Source organism: Thrips palmi, unplaced genomic scaffold (genome assembly GCF_012932325.1).
Source record: "Thrips palmi isolate BJ-2018 unplaced genomic scaffold, TpBJ-2018v1 HiC_scaffold_5, whole genome shotgun sequence".
Classification (NCBI taxonomy): domain Eukaryota; kingdom Metazoa; phylum Arthropoda; class Insecta; order Thysanoptera; family Thripidae; genus Thrips; species Thrips palmi.
The window spans coordinates 14,158,709-14,181,932 of NW_023144632.1; positions in this window are offsets into that span (position 1 = coordinate 14,158,709).

Sequence of the window (23,224 nt, forward strand, 5' to 3'; positions counted from 1 at the left end):
ATCGCCCCGACTCTCTCGCACTCATGCGGGAGGGCCCTTGAGAGCGAGAGAGACAGAGCGACGGAAGCACAGGCCGCGCTCTGCCGGCCGGTCACACGCATCTCCTGTGCAAAGCAGCGGAGTGCGGTCGCCTCGCCTCCTCGGCAAGGACAGTTGCGGGCAGCCCGACTCCGCTCCGTCTCTCTCGCACTCGCGGGGTGCGACGTAGGACGCGAGAGAGACAGGGCGATGGAGCCCTGCTCGTAGTGAGCTTTACAGCACCCTGTGGCCGCACCACCGGCTGCACCGCACCAAAGGCTGCAAAGGCTGCAAAGGCTCGCCACTGGCCAGTCCGGTCCTTGGGGCTCGGGCCGCTCGGGCCGAACGGCGGCCGTGTCTCCGATAATACACACATTTGTCTGCATCCACCTGCCCGCCCCGCCCCGCCCCGCCCGCCCCGCCTTCCCCCAGACCCCTGGCCTGTCTCGCCGGCGCAACCGGTTCTCCAAAAAATACGGCCGCCGCTTCGCCGCTTGTTGTTAGGCCCCAGTGCCCCCTTCCCCCTTCCCTCCAGCGTCTGGCCGCGTCTGGCCGCGTCTGGCCGCCCCTCCCCCTCCGCCAGGGCCCCGGATATGCACCCGACGTGCCCGACGTGTCGGGGTGGCACGGCGCGGAGGACGACACTGCAGGGCGACGAGAGAGCGCGACGGGCCGTGAGTGGGGAGTGCGAGGGAGAGAGAGGGAGAGAGGCCGAGGGGCCGAGGCAGGTACAGGTTGGAATGCGGCCCTGGCGGCCCTGCAACACGTCTGGCCAGCCTTCCTGGTTTCGCGAGGCGGCGGCTCGGCGGCGACGCCGCAGCTTCCAGCGTTTCCAACACTTGCAGCAGGCAAGATTTCAAACCTCGGCCCAGTTGCTCGTCGCCGAATGGCGGCAACGACATTGCGGTGCCGGTCTAAGTAGTTCAGAGTGGTTCAACGAGGTTCAGCGTGGTTCAACGAGGTTCAGCGTGGTTCAGCGTGGTTCGGCGAGGTTCAGCGTGGTTCGGTGAGGTTCAAGGGGTCGCAACAAGGTTCAACGAGGTTCAAAGAGTTTCATCGACGTTTAACAAGGTTCGACGAGGTGGCTGCGTCCATAAGAGCCCAATACAGATAGAGAAAGACAGGTTCAGCGTGGTTCGGCGAGGTTCAAGGAGGTGCAACAAGGTTCAAAGAGGTTTAACAAGGTTCAGCAAAGTTCAGTGTGGATCGGCGAGGTTCAACGAGGTTCAATGTGGTGGCTACGACCATAAGAGCCCAATACAGAGAGAGAAAGACAGAGACAGCAAGCACTGCAGGGAGAGCGAGGACCCAGCATAGCCAGGGCGTGTGTGTATGAGTGTGTGTGTGTGTGTGTGTGTGTGTGTGTGTGTGTGAGTGTCTAGACAGGGCCCATTGTCTGCAGCCAACAACAGCACGGCGCGGCCGCCACCGCCGCAACCGCAACGCCCCGCTACGACACGCCACGCCCCGCAATGCCACGCCACGCCACGCCACGCCACGCCACGCCACGCCACCCTGGGGCCTAGCACCACCAGGCACCACGCAAGCCAACACACTACACTGCTTCTGGGAATCAGAAGCCGAAGACGCTCTGCCGGTGCCACTTCGAACACACTGTGTACTCCGCAACCTCCGCGTGCACTCCACACCCTCCGTCGGGCGTGCTTTAAGGGAGGGCGATTTTTTATATTTCGCCTATCTACAAGGGCATGTGATGCGTTTATAGACCCTCACCGAGGGGGGGGGGGAATTGCCCCGTCGCCTGCCCTCCGTGTATGTCCGACTAAGGCTCCCCGATGAGAGTCCGAGAGTCCGATTCTGTAGTGTACCGACGGCAGGCCGAGCCGACGGAACTGTCATTGCAGACTGTCCGCGCATCTTGAAAACATGTTGAATGTTTCAGCGACGGCGTCCTGGCCCGCGTCGTGGCGAGCGGATGGCGTGCGCCAGCGGCGCGCGGAAGAGTCGCTCCTCTTCTCGCGCCGCCGCGCGCATGTGTGAGTGCATGTGTGAGTGCATGTGTGAGTGCATGTGTGAGTGCATGTGTGAGTGCATGTGTGAGTGCATGTGTGAGTGCATGTGTGAGTGCATGTGTGTGTCAGCAGGTGGCATGCCGCTAGCGGCCGCGGGCCCGCGCCCTGTGTCGCCTCGGCCAGCCTCGGCCGCCGTCGCCGAGTGTTGCGTCACGCAAGTTGCCGGCGCACGTGCGTCTGCCACGCTGGCCGTCGGGACTTGAATAGGTACCGGAGGAAGTACCGTCGTGGTTCCACGCGCCAGACTCCAGTCCGCTCCAGTCAGGTGGCCCGAGAGAAGCCGACAGCAGGCCGCCGTCGACACCAGGGCGTCAAGCCAAGCCGCCCGTTAGGCCGGCACTGCTGCCCTGCAGGGTGTGGTGTACGCTGGCCTATTGATGTTGATTGCTGACCACAAAATGATCTTGCCTACGTACATGCCTCCCCCCTCGAATCCGCGCCTGCAATATGCTGCTTGCTGGCTGAAGCGAGGGCTGGTATGGTGGTTCTGCCGAGCCATTTCGGGAATCATTCCGTCGTCGTCTCTCTGCGCCAAGGCCTGCACCCACGGCCCGCGAGTGCGACAGAGACGGGGCGACGGAGCGGCCCCGCGCAGTGGCAGCGCAGCGGCAGCGCAGCGGCAGCGCCCTGTCCGGCTAATTCGACCGATAAACGTGCCGCCGAGCATTACGGCATCAACGGCCCCGCGGTCGCCCTGGTCGCCCTGGTCGCCCCGCCGGGCTGCCAGCGGATTAATTACGAGCGTCAAGACGGAGTCGGCGGAGACCCCAACTTGAACCGCAGGCGGCGCGGGGCGGCGCTCGGTGCTGCCTTGGCTTGGTCCGCCGGGGGAGTGCGGTGCGGCGTGCGGCGCGAAGGGCTCTCGGCTTTGATGGCCAAAGGCAGCCTGGCCGGGACATTGACTCTCGGGGGAGAGGAGGGGAGGCGGCCAGGACCCGGGACAGCCTCCCTCGCTTCGCGTCGACTTGGCGCGGCCCGGCGTCGCCCTTCCTCCGGCCCCGCCGAAGGGAAGGGAAGGTATCTGAGGAACACGCGGGAACACGCCCCGACAACGCCGACAACGCCGCGCGCCTGTCAAAGCAGTCAAGCCGAAACCTTGCAAGGCATTCGTCATTTGTCGCCGCGAAGGGGAGTAAGTGGAGGGGGAGGGGGAGGGGGAGGGCCGCCGCACTGGCGACCCGCAAACCGCGCGACTCGAGGATAGGGCTCGTGCATTGGCGTACCGTTATGGCACTGCCGGGTAAAGGACTCGAAAACGTTCTCTCGCGAACTGAGTCTACAGCAGCCGACGCCAATGAAATTGATCAAATCTTGCAAATAATCTGTCTCTTGAGCAAAACAAAACCCTGTCTGGAAACAGAAAGTTTTGTTCTTTGACCCAAAGTGCTTCAGAGAGCTTAGTTGATACTTTCTGAAACTAGGCTTGACAGCAAAGAGGCGTGGCAGTTCAAACGGGGCTGGAGGGTCAGGCCACGATTTAACACTTTTATTCGAACCTTTGAAGGGAATATGTGAAGAGTTAAGGTTCCGGAGTACTGCTTATGTGCTGAGGAACGACCTCTCAACATAGATCTGGTAAAAAATCATCAGGGTTTTTAAATATTGCTAGTTTTGAGCGTTTACTGGCGTCGTCTGCTGGCCTCAGTTCGTGACATTGTGATACTTTCGTACCGCCATATATTTCGCGTAATGAACGAGCCCTATCAATCCCGTCAGTGCGCGCGGCGCGCGTTCGAATCCGCACTGTGGCGTACAAGTCGATCGTTGTTTTTGCCGAGCCGCTCCGCGTCGGTCAGTGCCGTCAGTGCCGCCAGTCTGACAGACCTGGCGGCCACTCGCGGCATGCTGGCGGCCCGGGCAGGACGCCGCCGTGGCCAAGCCGTGGCCGCTGTACGTCGGCGGCCGGGGCGGCGCAATGTTTCAAAAGTGACTGGTGCGCGTCGCTGCCGCCAATGAGTCGAGTTATTTTTCATACTGCCGGGCTGGCTGGGGGGCTGGCTGTCAGGCCGGTAATGGCCTGGTTCGGCCCGGCGGCCCGGCCTTTTGGAGGGACTTCTCGGAACCTCCTGGAGGTTCGCAATCCTTGCAGTTCAAGTTCACGTGGATATAATTGCTGGTCGACATGAGAGAAATGACGGAGGCTGTGCGCGCTGCTCGACGGCGTGCTCGACGTGTTACCGACGGCGTGCTCGACGGCGTGCTCGACGGCGTGCTCGACGGCGTGCTCGACGGCGTGCTCGACGGCGTGCTCGATGGTGAGCTAGACGTGTTATCGACGTGTTATCGACGCGGTGCTCGACGGTGTGCCGAGTCGCCACATTGTCGTTCAGCCTTCGAATTTCAGCTCGCACGGGTTAAATTGGCTGGACGATCAACTGGACTCAGCCGTGAGATTTCTTCTAGACCTCCGCTAAGCCGGCCGGCGCGTCCTCCCCCACTCCACCACACTCGCGCGCGCCGCCACCAGCCGCGCCTCCGCCTCGGCCTCCGCGGCGCCCAGGCCGCCCAGACGTCGGCGTCGCAGGCCAAGTTTTAATCTTGCTCCTAATCTAAGTCCTGGCCCCCGCGGCCCTTGCCTCGAGTCTCGTCCTCCTCCTATCGCCGCCGGAGACCGGAGGTCGCTCTTCCTCTTTCCGCGTCTGATTGCGCTCTCGTCAAAAACTTGGGACGGCTTTTATTCGAGCTGCGGGTGCACTTTTAATGAGGACGCCCCGACGCCCCGACCGGGCCCCGGAAGGACAAGCCGGGACAAGCCGGGCCCCGTCGTCGCTCTGCCTCTCTCGCACCCACAAGGGACGCCCCACGAGTGCGAGAGAGGCAGAGCGACGACAGAGACTCTCGGAGCGGCGGCAGACAAGCCCAGCCAAGCCAAGCCGGCCGGACAAGCCGGCCGATGAAAGAATAAAAGAGTTGGAGAATGTGTGGGACAGGGAGTGGGGGGGGGGGGGCACCGGGGGCACCGAAGCGGCGGGTGAAGGCGGGTGAAGGCGGGTGAAGGCGGGTGAAGGCGGGTGAAGGGCCGGCCGCCAGGCTGAGGTGCGCGCTGCGCCGCGCCGCGCCGCACTCTGCCGGGTGGGTGGGGGCAGCCCAGGGCGGCCGGCACGGTGCGTCTAGACGGGCCCAATTACCAAATAAAAAATAATAATAATAATAAAACGAAACAAGTCGGAACGGCTGGACGGGCCGCCCTGGAGCGCACCGCCTGGAACCTGGAGCCCGCTGGAGCTGCAGTCGCGCCGAATCGGCAAAGATTCCCTCCGGTCCACCACCTCCACCTCCACGGCGGCGGCCCCCGCCTTCTCCAGCGTGCAGTGCCGCCAGTGCCGCCGGTTCCGAATCGAGGGCACTGAGGACAGGGCATCGCCCTTCACGGCCAGGCGAGGGGCGGGGCGGGCTGCCGGGGGCTGCAGTGGGCTAGGTGCTGCTGGCTCCCGGCCAGGCGTGGCGCCCCGCCCCGCCCCGCCCCGCCCCGCCCGTGGTGGACAACATTGGGCGTGCTAAATTCCTCGCTACGATATTTCACTCGAGAAAAACGGGTCGGAGTGGGTCGGTGCCAGAGCGCGGCCCGAACTAGCCTCCGAATTTGTTGGGGTAGCCGCGGCGCCGCGCCACCGTGCCGCCGCGGCGCAGACGGCCGCTTATCGCGTTGCTACGCGTCGCCGAGGCGCCAAGGCCGGCCGGCGTCGCCGCGTCGCCGGTGGAGGCGTCGAGACGTGACGCGTCTCGTGCCTTCTCTCTCGCACTCGCAGACTCGCACACGGAGACAGAGAGGGACTCCAAAGTGGCTGCAGCCTGCACGGCGGCAGGGCGGCAGAAGACTGATTCCGAGTGGGAGCTCTCTCTCTTGCACTCATGGGGCGCTCCACCGGTGGGAGTGGGAGAGAGATAGACTGTGCGGAATCAGTCTACAGGGCGGCAGGGCAGGGCACAGACATGCGTCGGGCTGCTGATAGTGCGTCTAGACGCGCGGCCGTCAGCCCCGCCGCCCCGCCGCGCCACTGCCACCGCGGCCATTCAATTACGAAGTACGCGGCGCGCGGTGATTGGCTCTTCGTTACATCGCACTTTGTGCCTACATTCGGGACCAGGACCCACAAAAAAGGGGAGGGGGAAGGGGGCATGGCTCGCAGTGGACCAGAAGTCTGGTGGAGGCGGTCGAAACTCTACACGTGTTTTGAGCTCCATGGGACTCGAACCAGTGCAATGCATTGGTGAGGTCGCTGGAGCTCAAAACGCGTCTAGAGTTTTGGCCGCCTGCGCCGGTCTTCTGGCCCCGTCTGACCCACTGGTGGCCGTACCGACATGAGCCTGTCCACGGCCCCAGGATGTTTCGAACAGCGGCCGGAGAAGGAAGACGGCCAGCCAGTCTCTCCTTGAGCAGGACGCCACAGCACAGCAAGACGTAGGCGATGAATCATTCGGCACGAGAGAGGGCTCTCCGCTGCTCTCCAGCGCGAGTGCGCGGCATGCCTGCCTGCAGTGCCTGCAGAGGTAGAGGGCTTGGCTTGGGGCGCCATTCAAGATGCAGGCCCTTGCAGGGGGCATGGCTGGGACGGTGGACCTCGCGATGCGAGCCGCGGTGTGCCCCTCGAGGTCCCCACGGGCCCCTACCCCCTAGCGCGCCAGTTTCAAATCGCAGAGCGGGATGGCCCGCTGCTGCCTGCCGCCATCCAGTTCGGCAGGCCGTCGCCGCTGTCATGCCCAGCCTGGCGCTGCTGTTGCTATCGCAGTTCTTCAGTCCTTCTCCGAGACCATCTTTCTGGACGGGGAGGGGTCCCGCCCGGGGCTGCGGACAAAGTTTGGATCGGCCGATCGGCGGCGGGGAGGAAGAACAAGCCGACGTGCATGTCGGAGGCGCGAGGCTCAACAGGAACACGGGGGTTGCGGCGTCGCCCGGTGGACGCAGTGGACCGGCCCAATTCAAATCGACCACCTCTGCCCAAGCCTGGTTCAGTCCAGAGTGAACCGCTTTTTCAATAAAAAAAGGATGTTTTCCTCAAAGGCGCTGATAAGCTCGGACGCGACCCAAATAAATTTTAAAGCACTTTCGAGGCTACTAGGCGTTAGCGTACTGTGTCGACCCGCGCCAGTCACGCCCGGCGACGCCATCAGAGATCAGTGAACCAGTGACCGACTGCCACTGACTGACTGCTGACGGCTGACCCACAACGTGGCGTGCCGCGCTGCCCCATCTCCGGCAGCTCGTCAAGGATGCAATGATGCAGTGTGGCGCACGAAGGCTGACCTGGCGCCAGAGCCAGTCGAACACGACTAAACCCCACACGATTTGGGGCCTTGCAAAGAAAGTATCTCTCTCACACACTCTCTGCATCATGGCGTTGGCTGGTAATTATAGAGTAGTTGAGCTAACGCCGGACAAGAAGAAGAAAGGAAGAACAATGCTTCAAGAACATGGCCGCCAGGGGCTTTGTCGGCTGCTAGGCCCAATCAGGAGCCTCCGGCCGCCATGTTCTTGAAGCATTTCTTCCTTTCTTCTTCTTTTCCGGCGTTAGCTCAACTACTCTATTGGAGAGAAGATGGCTACAAAGGTTCCGGTCCGGGGGCGCGGCTCGGCGTGGCTCTCCCACAGGGCCAGGCGAGGCGCAGCGACGCCCCACGCCCTTCGATACCGATATGAAGGAGGTCGCTTCGCTAGCTGGCTAGCTCGCTTGCTCCTGAGGACTTAGGACGGAGAGGCGGCGGCTCGCCGCGGAGGCTTGTCGACCAGAACCCCCGACTGGATAATGAGGGTGCGTTGCGCACGATGGAGGAAAGCCCAAGGCGGAAGGCCGAAGCCGGGCCGAAGCCCCGCGGGGGGCGCGTTCCCGTTTTTGCCGACCTCGAGGGGCTCAGCCCGCTCGCTCGCTCGGCCCACTCGGCCCGCTCGGGACGCGGAAAGGGCCGAAAGCACAGAGGATCGCGGCTCTCTTTGGAGAGCCCGCGCAACACGGAACGCCAAGCAGCAGCGGCAGCAGCGAGGCGGCCTCGTTTGTCCAGCTGTCACGGTCAGCTCCCCGGCTGCAGGCCAGTCCGAACCATCCGGACCGAAACGGACCGAAACGAGGGGGCGCGCAGGGACAGGCTACTCTCTCTCTCTCTGAGGGGTCGTGCACAAACCACGTGACCCGGACCCCTCCCCCTTTGCCACCTAGAACACCTAACCTTCCCATGTTATTTAGAGCAAGGGAGTGCTGCGAGCCACTCCCCATCAAAATGGGTCACGTGGTTTATGCAAGAGCGGTGCATCTAGCGCATCCAGCTCGGCACCGAGAGGGAGAATGGAATAAGCCTGCTGGTGTGGCAGGGCTCGGCCGGGGCGTGAAAGGTCCGTCAAAAACACTCATGTTACAAAAAATGACTGATTCGGTTGCAACAACGCATGCGTTTTTGTATCTCTCAACGTGTTTTGTGAATTTATTTGAGGGTGCGGCGGTCGGCGATGCCGAGGTCGATTCAGCAGTGCGCCGTGGACGTCCTGGACGTCCTGAGCGTGGTCGGTCGCGTTCGGTGGCGTTCCTAGAACTCCGCGCAGCCGGCCTCGTAAATCAAAGGCACCTTCTTTTGTGCCGCGAGCCGACGGTGACAAAGCTTCCAGGCGGCGGACGAAATGAGAAATTCTAGGATTCACGCGACACGCCGACCATGTCTCGAATGCCAGCCCGTCGTGCCGGCCTCCGCCACGCCATGGCGGCCATGGCGGCCATGCCATGGCGGCCATGGCGGCCATGCCACGCACTCGCTGGAGGCCCTGAGGGTGCTCCAGGCGCTAGGTTCCAGCTCCAGCCGCGCACTGACGGTCCGCGAAGACCTCCCTGAGGGGGACCTTCCAGACGCGAGGACCTCCCTGACACGAGGTCTCTGCACGAGGATATGGACATGGGGATCTGACTCCTCTGATACTTCGTACACAAACCCAACAAAACCACGAAAATTGACACAATTATCCAAATGCATTACACGAACTGAACCTGTAAGATGTAAAACTTGGTACACGGTTGGGGAACCATCCCCTCCTGGACACTGTTCGCCGCGGTCCGGGATGTCCGTTCGGTTGGCTTTCCCAATGCGTCCGTGCAGGTCCACGCCTCGCGCCCCGGCCCCATGAATACAGTAAGGCCACTCCGCACTCAACCGCGCCCTACACCCCCCGCCCCTTTCCCCGCCGACCACTTACCGCCAGACCTCGGCGCCGTTTTCCCTCCATATTTCTCTAAAAGCCGCATTTTTCGCATCGGCAGGGCCGGGCAGGGCCGGGCAGGGCAAAGTGGGGCTGCGCAGGGCCGGTCCGCTTTTCGCCTGGATAGAGTGAGTTTCATTTCCACAAATCATTCCCCGCAACGATCGGCCGATGGGGCCGATGGGGCCGAAGGGTGGGGCGGTACCCGCGGCACCCGCGGCACCCGCGGCACCCGCTCCGGAGTACCACATCGATCCGCGCCTCGGTCCATTCGTTTATTCCGCGCTAAGGGCATTCGGAGCGTGGCCGTGCAGCGCGCGGTAGCGCGGCACGGCACGGCACGGAGGATAATAATCGGTCGCTCTTTACACTTTTCTCCCCACCGCCAGTAAAAAGAGGAGCCGAAACAGGAGAAGCAGTGGGCCGTGGGATGCTGTGCACGGGGAGGTGGAAACGGGTGGAAAGGTGCGAGCGGAAAGGGCCGCCGGGGGCAGCGAGCGGAGGGCGAGCCCAAGCCCACGGCCAGGGAATTTGTGGGTGTTCGGCAAGTCAGCTGGGAGGGGGCGGCGCGGGGCGGGGCGGGGCGGGGCCAGGCCCGACGGGTGGAAAAGGTGGAACGGTGGAGGGGTCGTTGCCTGCACGCAGCGCTACATGAAGACGCACCGACAAGACGCGCACACACCGTACGGACGAATACGAAGGCAGCGCAGCGAGTATTGCATTCCCCGTATCGAACCTGACGCCCTCTCCGGACAAAGGCGACATGAAGCTCGGAAAGCTGGTCCGTCCCTCCCTCCCCGCCGCCACAGCTCCTCTCCGGAGCCGAGAAGGACGGAGCGGGGCCGGACAGCGGCCGGGGCAGGGCAGTCCAAGGCCCGGCCGCCCCTTCAAACAACCAAACTGTTTCCCTTCGCGGGCTAATTGACGGCCAAGTTGTCGGGCTGCGATGCGACCAATTCCACCAATTCCACCAATCGGCTAATGATGCAAATGACGAGACTGCCCAGCGAGCGAAGCAAAGGGACTCGAGGCGAGGAGAAACTAGCGCCCGAGATCGGCAGCAGCAGACTACTCCAGCAGCGCGCCTCGGGCCGCCCCGCCCCACCCCGCCCCGCCCCACCCCGCCCCGCCCCGCCCCGCCCCGCCCCGCCCCACCCCACCCCGCCCCGCCGTCAGAAGCATCTGCGGCCTGCTGCAAGTAGTCTGCAGAAGAAACATTCCCCAGAAGCACTTTGGGGCATAACCCAATCAACTGGCGGCAGCCCTTGCCTGTCCCAGTCTCTTGGAGCGAGCCCTGTCCTGTGCAGCAGCCAGGCCAGCAGCCCTGGAGCGGCGGGCCCGGCCGGCCCGGCCCACGCCAAGGACCCCGCCAAGGGCCTCGCACCGAGCATGCAGCATGCAGCGGCCACTACACTGGGGGCACGGCAGACCAGCCACTCCTTTGACGGCGGCCCCGGACTTGACCATCACTCACCTGCAACACACGGGAAAGACAAACACAGGTCAGAAAAGAGGACGGGGCCCGGACTGGGTGGAGTGGCTGGGAGACACACTCGTTTCTTCGCCCGGAGTGCACTGCCACCGTTTCCACTCCACTGCCGTCCACGGCGCAGCAGGACAACAGCAGCCAAGAAACACGCCCGGGGAAACAAAGGTACCAAAGTTGTCTCGCTCCAGCGGGGCCGGCGGGGCCGCAGCGTGGCCTGGCGCTGAGAACGGACCAGCCACAGACTCAAATTTTGGGGTTCGAGTTCAAGTTCCAACTCGCAGCCTTGAGGAGGTCATCTTTTCAGCAGATGATAATCCAATTAGGTGCACAGCGAGGCGAAGCAAGAGTCCAAGGGCCGTTAGGACTCAGGGCGCAGCAAGGTGCGGCACGCGCGGCACGTGGCTCCACTCCAGTCGGCCGAGTGACGCGTTGCGGCTGTCGTAGGCTATCGAGCGAAATGGCGAGGCAAGGGCGCTCTGTCTCCCTCGGCCTCGGCGGCCTGCCCTCTGGACGCCTGGCCGTTCCTCTCGCCGGCCCGGCCACTGATCCTGCAGCCCGCCCGGCGCGCGGCCCCGCGGCCTGTGTGCCCATCCCCATCCCCATCCCCGGGGCTGCGGGGGCTGCGGCGGGGGCCTGATGCTGGATCTCCTTCCGCCCCCACGGGGAATGTTCGCGGTCCATTCGACGTGTCGCGGGGGATGGTGCATCCCTCCCACCCCCGAAACACCGCTCGCACTCTCACCCACACAAATACACGATCGCGCGAGGCAAACATTCAAACCCTCTCGCACACAGACGCAAAGCACTGTCCGTCTGTGTGTCGGACAGTGCCGCTCCCCCGAACCAACACGCGGGCTGACCATCCTTGCAAATCCCCTTGCTTACCGCTTCGCCCCCTCATGGCCCCCGCTGCCTGCAAACTCCTGCACACACACTCCCACACACACAACCGCGCACAACAGCGGGGAACACACGCCGACCAGTAAGTTGGAAAACACGCTTATTCGCCGGTTCGACAGCGGCTAGCGGGCCGCAGGCGGTGCCGCGGGCCACGCAGCCACGCAGAGCCGGGCCATGCTGAGCGGAGCAGCGCGGCGGCCCCGGCAAAGAGGAACAAACACAGTCACCCGCACGGGGCGCTCGCCGCTACTCTTTCATCTCTCTTTGGATGGATTTGATTTATTTGATTGCTCCCCCTAGTGTGGTCACTGTTGTGCGGCGCTGCATTGCAAACAGCCACCCAGCACACGGAATCGAGAGCCGAGACTCCTCGAGGCCCTGTAGGCTAGGGCGCAGTAGGGCGCGGCGCCCAGGTCTTTGATGGCGTTCTGGCGCACTGGCGCGCTGGGACGGTAGCGCCCCCTCCCCCCCCCCCTCTCTCTCTCCTTCATCCCCCGTCAAGTCACTGAATGCAATTTTCCAGTCGATTCGTCTGGGCAGCCCTTTTGCCTCGCCGCAGCGCCGCTACATCCCTCGAACAAAGGGCGGCGGGGCGGTACGTCGCGTAACTAGCGGGGCGGCAACTTTCGGTGCAATCACGGCAGTTGCACTAAAAAATAAAAGCTTGCGTGGAATGTGTTTGCATTGCAAAGAAATTTCTTGACAGACTGCAGAGGAAACTGGGGCACTGTAAAACAAGTTCTTCGCAGGCTTGCCAAGAGTTTTCTCAGCAAGTCTCCACCCCGTCTCATTCACTTGCAGACTTGCAAAGCAATTTCCTTGCAAGTGTAACAGCAGATGAGCCCCACTGTTATATTGCGGTTTATGAATGGAGGGAGTGTTGAGGCCAGGCTTCATCTAAGGGTTCAAAATCTTTTCGAGACTCGAGTCTTCGATCGACGCGGCGAATGCTGAACGCGGCGTGGCACCCGGGACGGCCGTCTCGCACGCTTGGCGTCGCTCCATCAACGCGTTTACCTCTCGCGGCCCTGGATGGCAGGGCGGCTGCCGTGCCGAGCCGAGCCGGGGCGGCGAGGGCTGTAGGAAAACCGAGAAAAACACCCCTTAAGTTGAACCCCCGAGTTTGGTAGAGTTGGCTTCGTCGAAATGGTATTCGGAGCGCAAAGGGGCGAGGGGGGGGGGGCGTCCGAGTCGCCCGGCCCGACCGCAGAAATAAGGAGAGTGAGCGGCGGTTTGTAAATGGAGACGATATGCGCTCGCTGGGCCGGGAGAAGGGAAGGGCCTTTGTCGAGTCAAAGGGAAAAATCATGTCTGGCAAAAATGTTGTGGGGTTGCCGCGAGTGGTGGGGTCGGGCCAAGTCAAGGCAGGGCCAAGGCGGGGCAGGAGAGCTCGAGCGTTGCTCGCTTCAGAGGCTTTCGAGGACGATCCTGTTCTGGCGAACAGGAAATCCAAGCCGCAGCACAGCGCTCTCGACCACGCACTCCAGGACCTGAACGGTTTCTCTTTCTGCGGCCCGGGGCGCTGGCGCGCTGGCGCTGCGACACCTTAGGACGCCCTCGAGTCCCGGGCCGGGACGGCACGGCCGGCACGGCCTGCGCCCCGGTCGGTCGCGCTGCCCGGCACGGCACGGCACGGCCTCGGCACGGGCACGGCACGCCCCGGATCGCACGGCTCAAAGGATTCCAATCCACTGCAGGAATCTCGGCCCGGCGCTGTGGGGCCCTCGACACGCGTAGCTCCGCTCCTCTACAGCGCCCCGGGACACAGGCCAGCCGCGGGCGGGGCGGGGCGGGGCGGGGCGGGGCGGGGCGGGGCGGGGCGGGGCGGGGCGGGCACACGCTGCGCGGCTTACCGCCGACCTGGATCTGGGAGCGCGTGTGCGTCACGCGTGCCACGTCACGCCGTGCCCGGCTTCGCCGGAGATCTCGTCCAAGCAAACAAAGGCCGGGTCGCTGTGGGGCGCCCAGCGGCGTCCAGCCATTGTCAAGCGGACGGGGACGCGAGTCTGACGCTGGACCGGGGAGGCGGCCAAGGCTGACTCGTGGCGCGAGGCCGTGGCGCGAGGCGCGTGCCACCACCCTAGCCGTCAATACTTCGCAGGCCCGGTTGGGCTTTGCGTCGTCCGCTGTGCCCCAGTGCAGCCCGGCGCTGCAAGCCGGCTGCATAAGCCTGCAGCCCCCCGCGTCCTCGCCGCCTTGCCTTGGCGACCGGCCGCCCACCCTGTTGCCTCCGCGCCTCGCGGCCCCATCAGGGGCCTCCGGGCCACCAGGGCTGGGAGCCAACGCCGCCCCGCCCCGCCCCGCCCCGGCCCGCGCCCTGGAGTGTGCCGAGTCGCGCGCGGAGAGGCCTCGAGCCCCGGCAGGACGAGCGAAGAGCACTAAGGCCGCGAGAAAGGACCTTGGCGCCACTCCACGTTGCATTGACTCTCACGGGCTTAGTCGCGGAGAACCCAGGCAAGCGACATCCTTCCGTTTCCTTGGCAGGAACGTGTCCGTTCTGCCTCAGTTGACTTTCCATACGGCCTCGAAAAATAAACCCCGATTTTAACTTCCCAAGTAACGTCGTGTCGGTGGTCGTGCGCTCGTTGCGGGCGGTTCCAGGACCATGTGGATGGAGGTCGAGCGTCGACGTCGACATGGGCTGCGGTATTTGACCGAAAGCTATTTTCTTTGTGCGGTAAATGCAATTTGCCTACGGCTTCCTTTCCCCACGGCAAGGGGAAACCCTGCGCCGCCCTGCGCGGTCGGGCAGCGCCGGTGCACACTTTGAACTGAGACACAGTTTCTCCCGGGCCGCCGCCCCCGTCCTGGGTTTGGCTGCTTTGAGGGTGTGCCTGGCCGTGCCCGGCCGTCGTGGCCCACGGCCGTCCAAGTCTTACACGCCCCGTCAACCCCAACCCCGGTCCGCTCTGTTCGGCCCACGGGCTGGCCGGGCTGGCCCCGACCCGCCCTCCATCCACCGGCTGCACCCCGCCAGGACCGCCAACGCCAGGGCCTCCATGGAGTGCGAGCACACAACCCTTATTGCAGTCCTCACTCGTGCGAGCATCCTGTTGGTAGGACGAAGGGCGAGGGGGGGGGGGACGGGGGAAATCAATGGGCAACCGCACACTGCACCGCTAACTACTCAACGTCACACAATAACGCATCTACACATGCACACACACACACACACACACACGAAGTCTCACTCTCTCTCTCTCTCTCTCTCTCTCTCTCACACACACACACACACACACACACACACACACCTGCCCGAGGACACCGGCCGCAACTTTGTGGTGGCGTGGCTGGCGCGCACGGCCGTTTCCGCTTCCCGGGCGAGGGGCGAGGGGGGAGGCGAGACCCTCCCCCCTCCCTCCCTCACCGCCTAGCGCCTGCGGGCCGGGCAACCCTCCCGCACGCGTGCCGGCGGTTTGCCTACCCGGCGGGCTCCAGGCGGCTGGCCGCGCTGGCGCACCACATGTGCACCGCCACAGCAGCGCGCCAGAAGACCGGCGGAGGCGGCCGAAACTCTGAACGCGTCTCGAGCTCCAGAGCCGCTAAACAGGCAGGACTCGAACCGAGTGTGTGACCCCACCAATGGATTCCTCGTCCGGAGAGCAATTCGCTGGTGGGGTCACACGTTCGGTTCGAGTCCCAGTGGGGCTCAAAACGCGTCTATAGTTTCGGCCACCTGCACGGCCCTCTGGCACACTGTGCGCACTACCTGCCGCCGCTGCACCGCTACACTGCTGCACTTGGGCATCGTCATTATTCACTCGCGGCGCTCCGATTCCATCTCACCCCTTCCCCGCGCCATCGATTCGCGCCGCCCTCCGTGTCGGGCCGAGGGGGGCTGCGGGGGGGCAGGGGGGGCCAGGGGGACCGCGCCACAACACTGGAATGACTGCTCGTGTCGCCACAGCGCCTTTTTCCGATCCGACCTGACGGGTTTCCTCGCCGGCCGTCCGCCCCGTCCGCCCCCAAAAAAGGAAAGGTAGGTGCACTGTGGTCTGACTGATCGGCTGCGACGTGTCCACCACAATGGACAGACAGTGGTTTCGATCCAGCGGGGACGAGACCGCCACCGCTACATGTTCACACGCCCATGGCATGCAGCCATTGTTTGTCAAAGGTGAGCCCGGACGAAAGGCCCCCGACTGCCCGAGCCCCGACTCCACGAACTCCCGAACCCCGAACCTCGACTCCCGAGCCCCGACTCCACGAACTCCCGAACCCCGAACCCCGACTCCTCGAACCCCGACTCCAGCGCTAAGTCACAGCGATGGCAGAGCGCGGCGGTGCGGATGAATTGGCAGAGACCGCGGCTACCAGAAAGGAGGGGGGGAGGATCTCAGGCAGGCATGGTTAGGCAGGGCCAGGCCCATCACTCGGCCCACACGGAAAAATGTTGAGGGAATATATGCTGAGGTTCGATGAGGTCGATAGCTGCAATCGAAAGTCCGATACCGGCAACAAAAAGCTGGTCGCTGCGACCGGGCAGGCCTGCAGGCGGGCACGCCACGGCCACGGCGAGCCCCACACGCCCACGCCGGCCCCCGCCGCCCCGCCCAGTCGCACAAGTGTCCGGTCGTGCCGGATGCTTTTCGTCGTCGCGCCGGATTTCGATTGCAGCTCGGGTATCGAATTCAGCCGATCGAACAGAGTCGATTACCACAGCAAAGTATTTCTCTCCGTGGCCGAGTGCTCGGCGGGGCGCACTCCGATTGTCGACGCGAAACGCGGCTCGATCTGACAGCGTGCTGCCCGCGGTGCCAGGGGTGCCAGGGGGCCAGGGGTGCCGGCTGCCCGAACCACCCCAACAGAAGAAGGGCTGCAGGGCCGGGGCCGTCTGGCCAGAGATGAATCGTCCGGATAAATCTTCCCCTCCCGCGGCGTCCCCTCCCCCACTCCACCCCCGCAGTGCCCCGCAGTGCCCGGCAGTGCCATCGCTGGACCGCAAAGCAGCTGCGCCGCGCCGGCGACAGGCCCGCCGCCCTCACCGCCCCAGCGCCGCCCAGCGCCCGGCGGGTGGGGCATCACTCACTCATTCCTAAAGAGTGGGCGTGATACGGAACGCCGGCCGGGCAGCCTGGCCTAGCCTGGCCTGGCACTGCGGCCGACCGGCGACGGGGCGTCGGGTGACAACGTGTCACTGTGACGCCGCGGCCGCCGCGCGCAGCGAACCGACAAAACAACAAGAAAAACAAGGAGCGCGCCGGAACGGGGAAGCGTGCGAAGTGGTTAATTGCCAGTGGCTGGGGGCCCGGCCCGCCCGGCCCGGCCCCGGCCCCGGCGCCTCGGCCCGGCATTGTGACAGCCGCAGTGTTGTCGGTGGGTGGCGTAGCGGGTCGCGTCCCGGCGTGCGGCGCTCAAGTTGTTGTCACGCACGGCGCTGCGCCCCGCCCCGCCCCGCCCGTCCGGGGTCAGCAGCCTGGTGACGGCCAGCCTGCCGGCCTGCGGCGCCCGAACAGCATTGACCAGCCAAGGCAAGCGGCGCGGTTTCCTTCCCTTTCCTCCCCTTTCTGGCGCCTTCGGCCTCCCTTCGGCCTCCCTTCGGCCTCCCTTCGGCCTCCCTTCGGCCTCCCTTCGGCCTCCCTTCGGCCTCCCTTCGGCCTCCCTTCGGCCTCCCTTCGGCCTCCCTTCGGCCTCCCTCCGGCCTCCCTTCGGCCTCCCTTCGGCCTCCCTTCGGCCTCCCTTCGGCCTCCCTTCGGCCTCCCTTCGGCCTCCCTTCGGCCTCCCTTCGGCCTCCCTTCGGCCTCCCTTCGGCCTCCCTTCGGCCTCCCTTCGGCCTCCCTTCGGCCTCCCTTCGGCGGGCGCCGTGCACCGAGTCTCCCCCACCCGGCGTGACTTGCATCGCCCGCCGCTAAAATTAGCGCATGTTGTTCATTTTCCTGGTGCAGGCACGCAAGGCGCACGGCGGCGCAAGGTGTCAACATGCCGCCAACCGCGCGGCATTCCGCGCGCCCGCTCTTAAATTTGAGGCGCGCGGCGCGCGCGGAGTGACAGCGGCGGGGCGGGGCGGGGCGGGGCGCGCTGGAGGCTGATTGGGTGGAGCGCGGCGGATTAGCGGGGCGTGTACCGCCGCCCGCCGCGTACCGCAGCCCGGCGCAGCATCGCGTCACTCCACTGCCAGGATGGAGAGGGGAAATGGAGGCACTGTGTGGCCCGGACAGGAGGGGCCCGAAATGCAAGCAATTTCTGAGCGGTCCGGATATTGCGCTGCAAAAGCACCCGCTGGGAAGGCACACACGGCCACGGCCATGGGCACGGCCAACACAAGATAAAAGTTTATAAAGACCCGGGGCGGGCGGTCCGGACTGACAGGGACTCGAAGAAGCCCTCCGCCGCACACACGCGCGTCTGCCAGCGAACTCACTTTTGCCGCTCTATTTTTTCAGTGGCGCCGAGTCACGCGGGGCAGGCGGCGGGCGCAGCGGTGGGGGGCAGCCGCTCCTCTGGCTGGGAATTTCAATTTCAAATTTCAACTTTTCCGCGCGGGTGGCGCTTGCAGATCGCCTAATTCCTCACCGTGGCGTGGCGTGGCGTATTGTGGGCCCAACAGCGAGACTGACGCAGCCCCAAGAACCCCCAGAGCCACGCCGCCCGTCACGCCGCGTCACGCCGCCCGCCGCCGCCCGCCACGCCGGCGTCGAGCCACACCACACGCGTGCGCCTGGCAGGCTGGCGGTCCTGGCGGTTCGGCGAGTCACGGCGCCCCGTCCCAGCGTCCCGCCACGGCCTGACGGCCCGAGCGGCGCGCCAACGACAACCACGGCCAACCGGCACGCCGGCACGGCGACGCCCAACTTGGGCCAAACACGAGCTTACAATGCTGGACCCGGAACAAACGGGCGGCCGTGGCGCGGAGGCGGCCCTCGAGGTCCGGACCGTCCGGACCGTCCGGTGCGGAGGGCGAGCGAGGCGCGGCGTCAGGACGGGGCTGGGCCGGTCGGGGCACTGCCTTCCAATGTTCAGAGGGTGGATTGCATTGTGGCTCCGTTGACAGAGAGACGGGAATGGAGGGGGGCAAGCGAGGCGAGGGGAAGCCAAGGCCCCAAAGTGGTAAGCCGTGTAGCACGCCGCATGTCGTGGCTCCAGCAATGCCCTCAGTGCAAATGAAATTTCAGGGGCCGACCTGGAAGACGGACCGCGCCCCAGCCCCCCGGCGCCGCCATGAATGCACCACTGCCTCGCCTCGCTTCGCCTTGCTTCGGCTCGCTTCGGCTCCGCCTTGTTGATAATGCCGCCGCGTGGCGCTCGGCGGCGGGGCGGGGCCGGCGGGGGCACGGGGTGGCCGCGCTCGAAATAAACCAATGTCGATCACGAGCATAAGCGTAGTACTTCCTCCCACCAGCCGTGCCCTGACGCCCGCCGATTCGTCACTCTGACTCACTCGCACTTATGGGGCATCCCGCGGGGGTGCGAGAGAGACAGAGTGACCAAACGATCTTTCGGAGGGAGGCGCGGCACCAGGTGCGTCTGCCGTCCTTGCTTGCATTCGCCTCTCTCTCTCTCTCTCTCTCCAGCTGCCCGCAGACCCAGAGCACGCGGCCACTCGGCTCCGCGGCCACTCGGCTACCTCGGCTCCGCGCGGCCACTCGGGGTGGCGGGCGTGGCGGGCAGCCCTTGTTGTCCGCCTCGCGAACGCGCCGCGCCGCGGCAAGGGCCAACTCAGTGGCCGTGCTAATGCTATGCTAATTCTTCATCAGCTACTTAATGCCGCCCCCACTCCGCTTCCCCCGTTTCTGTTATTCTCATTATTCTGCCCACTTTTCGCCGTTCTGCCATTGTTCGCGGGGTCACTGCGGGGGCGGCGCGATACGGAAGGGAGCAGCAGTCTCCGCCGCCCTCCTCGCGCGTCGACTCCGGCGTGGACGACGAGGATGACGGGGTCGACGAGGACGGCGAGGACGAGGACGACGAGGAACCGACGCGAGTCATCCGGAGTTGCAGCGAAGTGGGTCCGCAAAGCCCCGTCCTGCCCGTCCCCTGGGACACCCTCAAGGTGGGATGGCGGGGCGGGGCGGGGCGGGGTGTGGCGGGCTGTCAACCCCGAACCCACTCGGGACACCTCCGTCCACCGTGCTCGGAGCCGCCCCGCCCCGCCCCGCCCCGCCGCACCACACGTCGTGCGCGGTCTGTCACAATATATTGGATGTCAATACAGGAGAGCGATGGACAAGGAGAAAATGTGTCCGTGAAATAAAAATGATTGGAAAGTGCAGCATTAATGATGGAAAGGGGAGAGACAGGCGCGCGGCCGTCGACGCCCCGGACACCTTGGGGAAGGGCAGGCCCGTGCCGTGAAACACCGGTCATCAAAGGACATGTCAAGGGACGACCACCTTGCTGTGAATGGCCTCGTCAACGCTGCCACCCGCCTCGCCCCGCCCCGCCCCGCCGCGCCGCGCAGAGCCAGCCTCAGCCGCTTGCGCGTTCAATCCCATGAATATTCCGCGCCACTTGAATGGGATTATATTTCGGCGGGGGAGGCAAAGAGCGAGAGAGACAGCGAGAGTGAGAGAGAGAGAGAGAGAGAGAGATAGAGAGAGAGAGAGAGAGAGAGAGAGAGAGAGAGAGAGAGAGAGAGAGAGAGAGAGAGAGAGAGAGAGAGACGGGCCCACCGCTCTTCGCGGTGGGCTTGCGATTTGATCGGCGAGAAAATACAGGTTGGCAGTGTGATAAAACGCGGGCCTGCAATCAACACCGGAGGCGTCCTCGCAGAGCCACGCCGTGCGCCCAGTCCGCGCGGCGCAGCAGCCACGCCCCCGGCGGGCGAGCGGCAAAAGCGTTGTTCGCGACAATATCTCAGCCATTTGCCCGCGCGCTGCCCCGGCCTGCCCCGGCCTGCCCCGGCCTGCCCCGGCCTGCCCCGGCCAGCCCACACCAGACACGCCGCGCGATATTTTTAGCAGTCAGTCCCACCACCACCATAACACGGGCGGCACTGCCAACAGAACGACCCTGCGATGCCGCGCCGCCGCGCCCCCCCAATGCACGCCAACGTGTATCGGATTTGCACCGGGCCGAGGCAGCCGACGCGATGCGATGGCGAGGCAATGCCGAGGTGACGCCGAGGGGCAGCGAGACGAGAGCGTAGAGCGGCACAGCGCTGCACAGCGCCGACTCCGAGGCCGACTCCTCGTCGTCCGTCACCACGCGGATTCCCTATTTCTCGTTCCTTTCCTCGCGGGGACGCCGCGGGCGGCGCGGGGCGACGCCAGTCCAGTTAGCACCAATATTTCCGGCTGGGCTGGGCTCGGCTCGGCTCCCGGTCCTCGCAGCGCGAAGCATTCCGACGGTGTTATTGCTGCTCAAATATTCATTCCCGCCGGAATCTTATTGCCGCGGTTGTGAATCGAATGGAGGGGGAATCGATTTCTGATTGAAGAGCCGCACCGTCAATCAGGATTACGCGCTTGCGTAAATATTAGAGCGGAGCCGAGAGCCGAGCCAGCAGCGTGTGTATGCGGCGCCACTCGGCCGCCCCAGCCCCGCAGCCAGCGCGCCCTGCCTCCTATCCCGCCTGCTCTCCAGTGGCCGGCGGAGGGAACCCAAGGGAACTCCAGCTGCTGGAGCCGCGCTGCAGCCCTTCGCCTGTAGTTTGCTCAGAACTTGGCGCTCCTCCGACAAGGGGTGGGGCGCGGCGGGGCGGCTGCAGGACCTCGAGAGAATTTTCGGCATTCGTTCATTTCCGAGAAATGATAGCGCAACTCGTCCGCCCGGCCAAGAAGGTCGAGAAGGCCGAGAACCGCGTGGCCGCCGCGAAGTTTCGCGCCCTGACGGGCAGTCTCTTCGGGGACCTCGCGTCCCTCGCGTCTCACGAGGGTCGCAGGGGCGGCCGCGCGAGGCTAGCGAGGCTAGCGAGGCTGAGAGGCGCGGCGCGGCGAGGCTAGGCGTAGCTAGGTCAGTCTCTTGGCTAGTCTAGCCTGGTGGCGGGGAAGGCGGACGGCGGGGTGCACTGTAGGCGGTGTAGGCGCGGGCCGGCCAGACGTAGTCAAGATAACTCCCCCGTGCGCCTACGGCCAACGCTTTTAGAATTGGACCAAATTCAATAATTAAATTTGGCACATCTAAATGAGGGCTGGCATGGTGTTGAGCGCGGTGTGCCGTCGGCGGCGGCCCCGGCGGCAGCACCTCGTCGCGGACGTGGTGCACGGAGTGCACGGGGAGCTGCAGGACGGTCACCGCCGCGCAGGCCGCAGGGTCAGCAGAGGGCAGGGCGCCGCCGACGGCGGGCAGGGTCGGGCCTTGGCTGCGCTGGCCACGCCGCCGCGCCGCCAGCCTCGCAGTGGCGCGGCAGTGAAAGTCGCATATTTCAGGGGCTTAAGTATAGTCTGCGTGGGGAGGCTGGCGGCACGGGTGGGGGTAGTGCCCTACGCCCCGCCGCGCCCCGCCCCGCCTCACGGTTTAGCGCGGCGAGGTGCGCCATCTCGCGTGCACCACGTCTGGGCTGGGGGCTCGGGCTCACGGCTCACGGCGGCCCGCTCGGGACTCGGGCTGCGCGTCGCTGCCGCTTGAGTCTCGAGGCGGAGGCGCCAAACTTGGAATTGGAATCGCGGGACGCGCGGCAACGCCCGGCCAATCGGCGGGACACTTTCGGCGCCTTTCTCCCGGAGCGGGCCGGGGTGGCGGCCAAGGTGGCGGCGTGGCGGTGGGGGCGGACGCACGCGTTGTGAGCTCCAGAGTCGCTAAATGGGACTCGAACCGAACGTGTTTGGAGAGAAATTCTGGGGTCACACGTCTGGTTCGAGTCTCGGTAGAGCTTCAAACGCGCCTAGAATTTTGGCCGCCTCCACCGGTCTCCTGGCAAATCCACTGTGGGACTCCTGTCGCTCCTAGTCGAGTGTATGGCGCGGTTGGCCCGGCGGCAGCCGTGGCGGGGTAGTGACGGGCTGGGTAGCACGAACGCACACACTGCCCACCGGGCATCGACAGCGACCAGGGACATGATGAAAGTGTAATACATGTGGACAGCGTGGTACGTGTCGTATCGGGACCGGCTGCATTGCGACCCTCGGTGCCCCGGCCGCCCCGGCCGCCCCCGGCAGCAGCTTCCGGCCGGTCTGGGCCGGTCCGAGTTATCGAGAAAGGCGTCTGTGTGTTTGCCGACGGCCGGCGTGGCGCGGCGTGGCGCGGCGTGGCGCGGCGTGGCACACCGGCACTGTTTGCGGACGCGTCTGAGTCGCCGCCGCGTTACAATTAGCCCCCCGCCCCCTCTCCGCGACAGGAGCGACAGAAGGACTCAGGACTCGCCTCCGTGAGGTGGGCAGCGGCCACTCCAATCGCCTTGCGGTGTGGGGGACGTCACGGTAAATTTGTCCGCTCTCTCCTTGAGGGAGGACCAGCAGACTGGTGCCTTATTGGTCGTTTCGTCGTTCTGCCTCTGCCGCACTCACGGGGCGTCCCGGAAGGCCGTAAGGATGCGATAGAGACAGAGAGGCGAAACGACCCTTCGCGGGACGAGACGGCGATAGTTTTTCCTGGCCTTGTCATGGCTCTGCTCTGCACGCTTACTCTGGTCAGCACTCTCGCACACCTAAGGGGAAGAGAGAGAGAGAGAGAGAGAGAGAGAGAGAGAGAGAGAGAGAGAGAGAGAGAGAGAGAGAGAGAGAGAGAGAG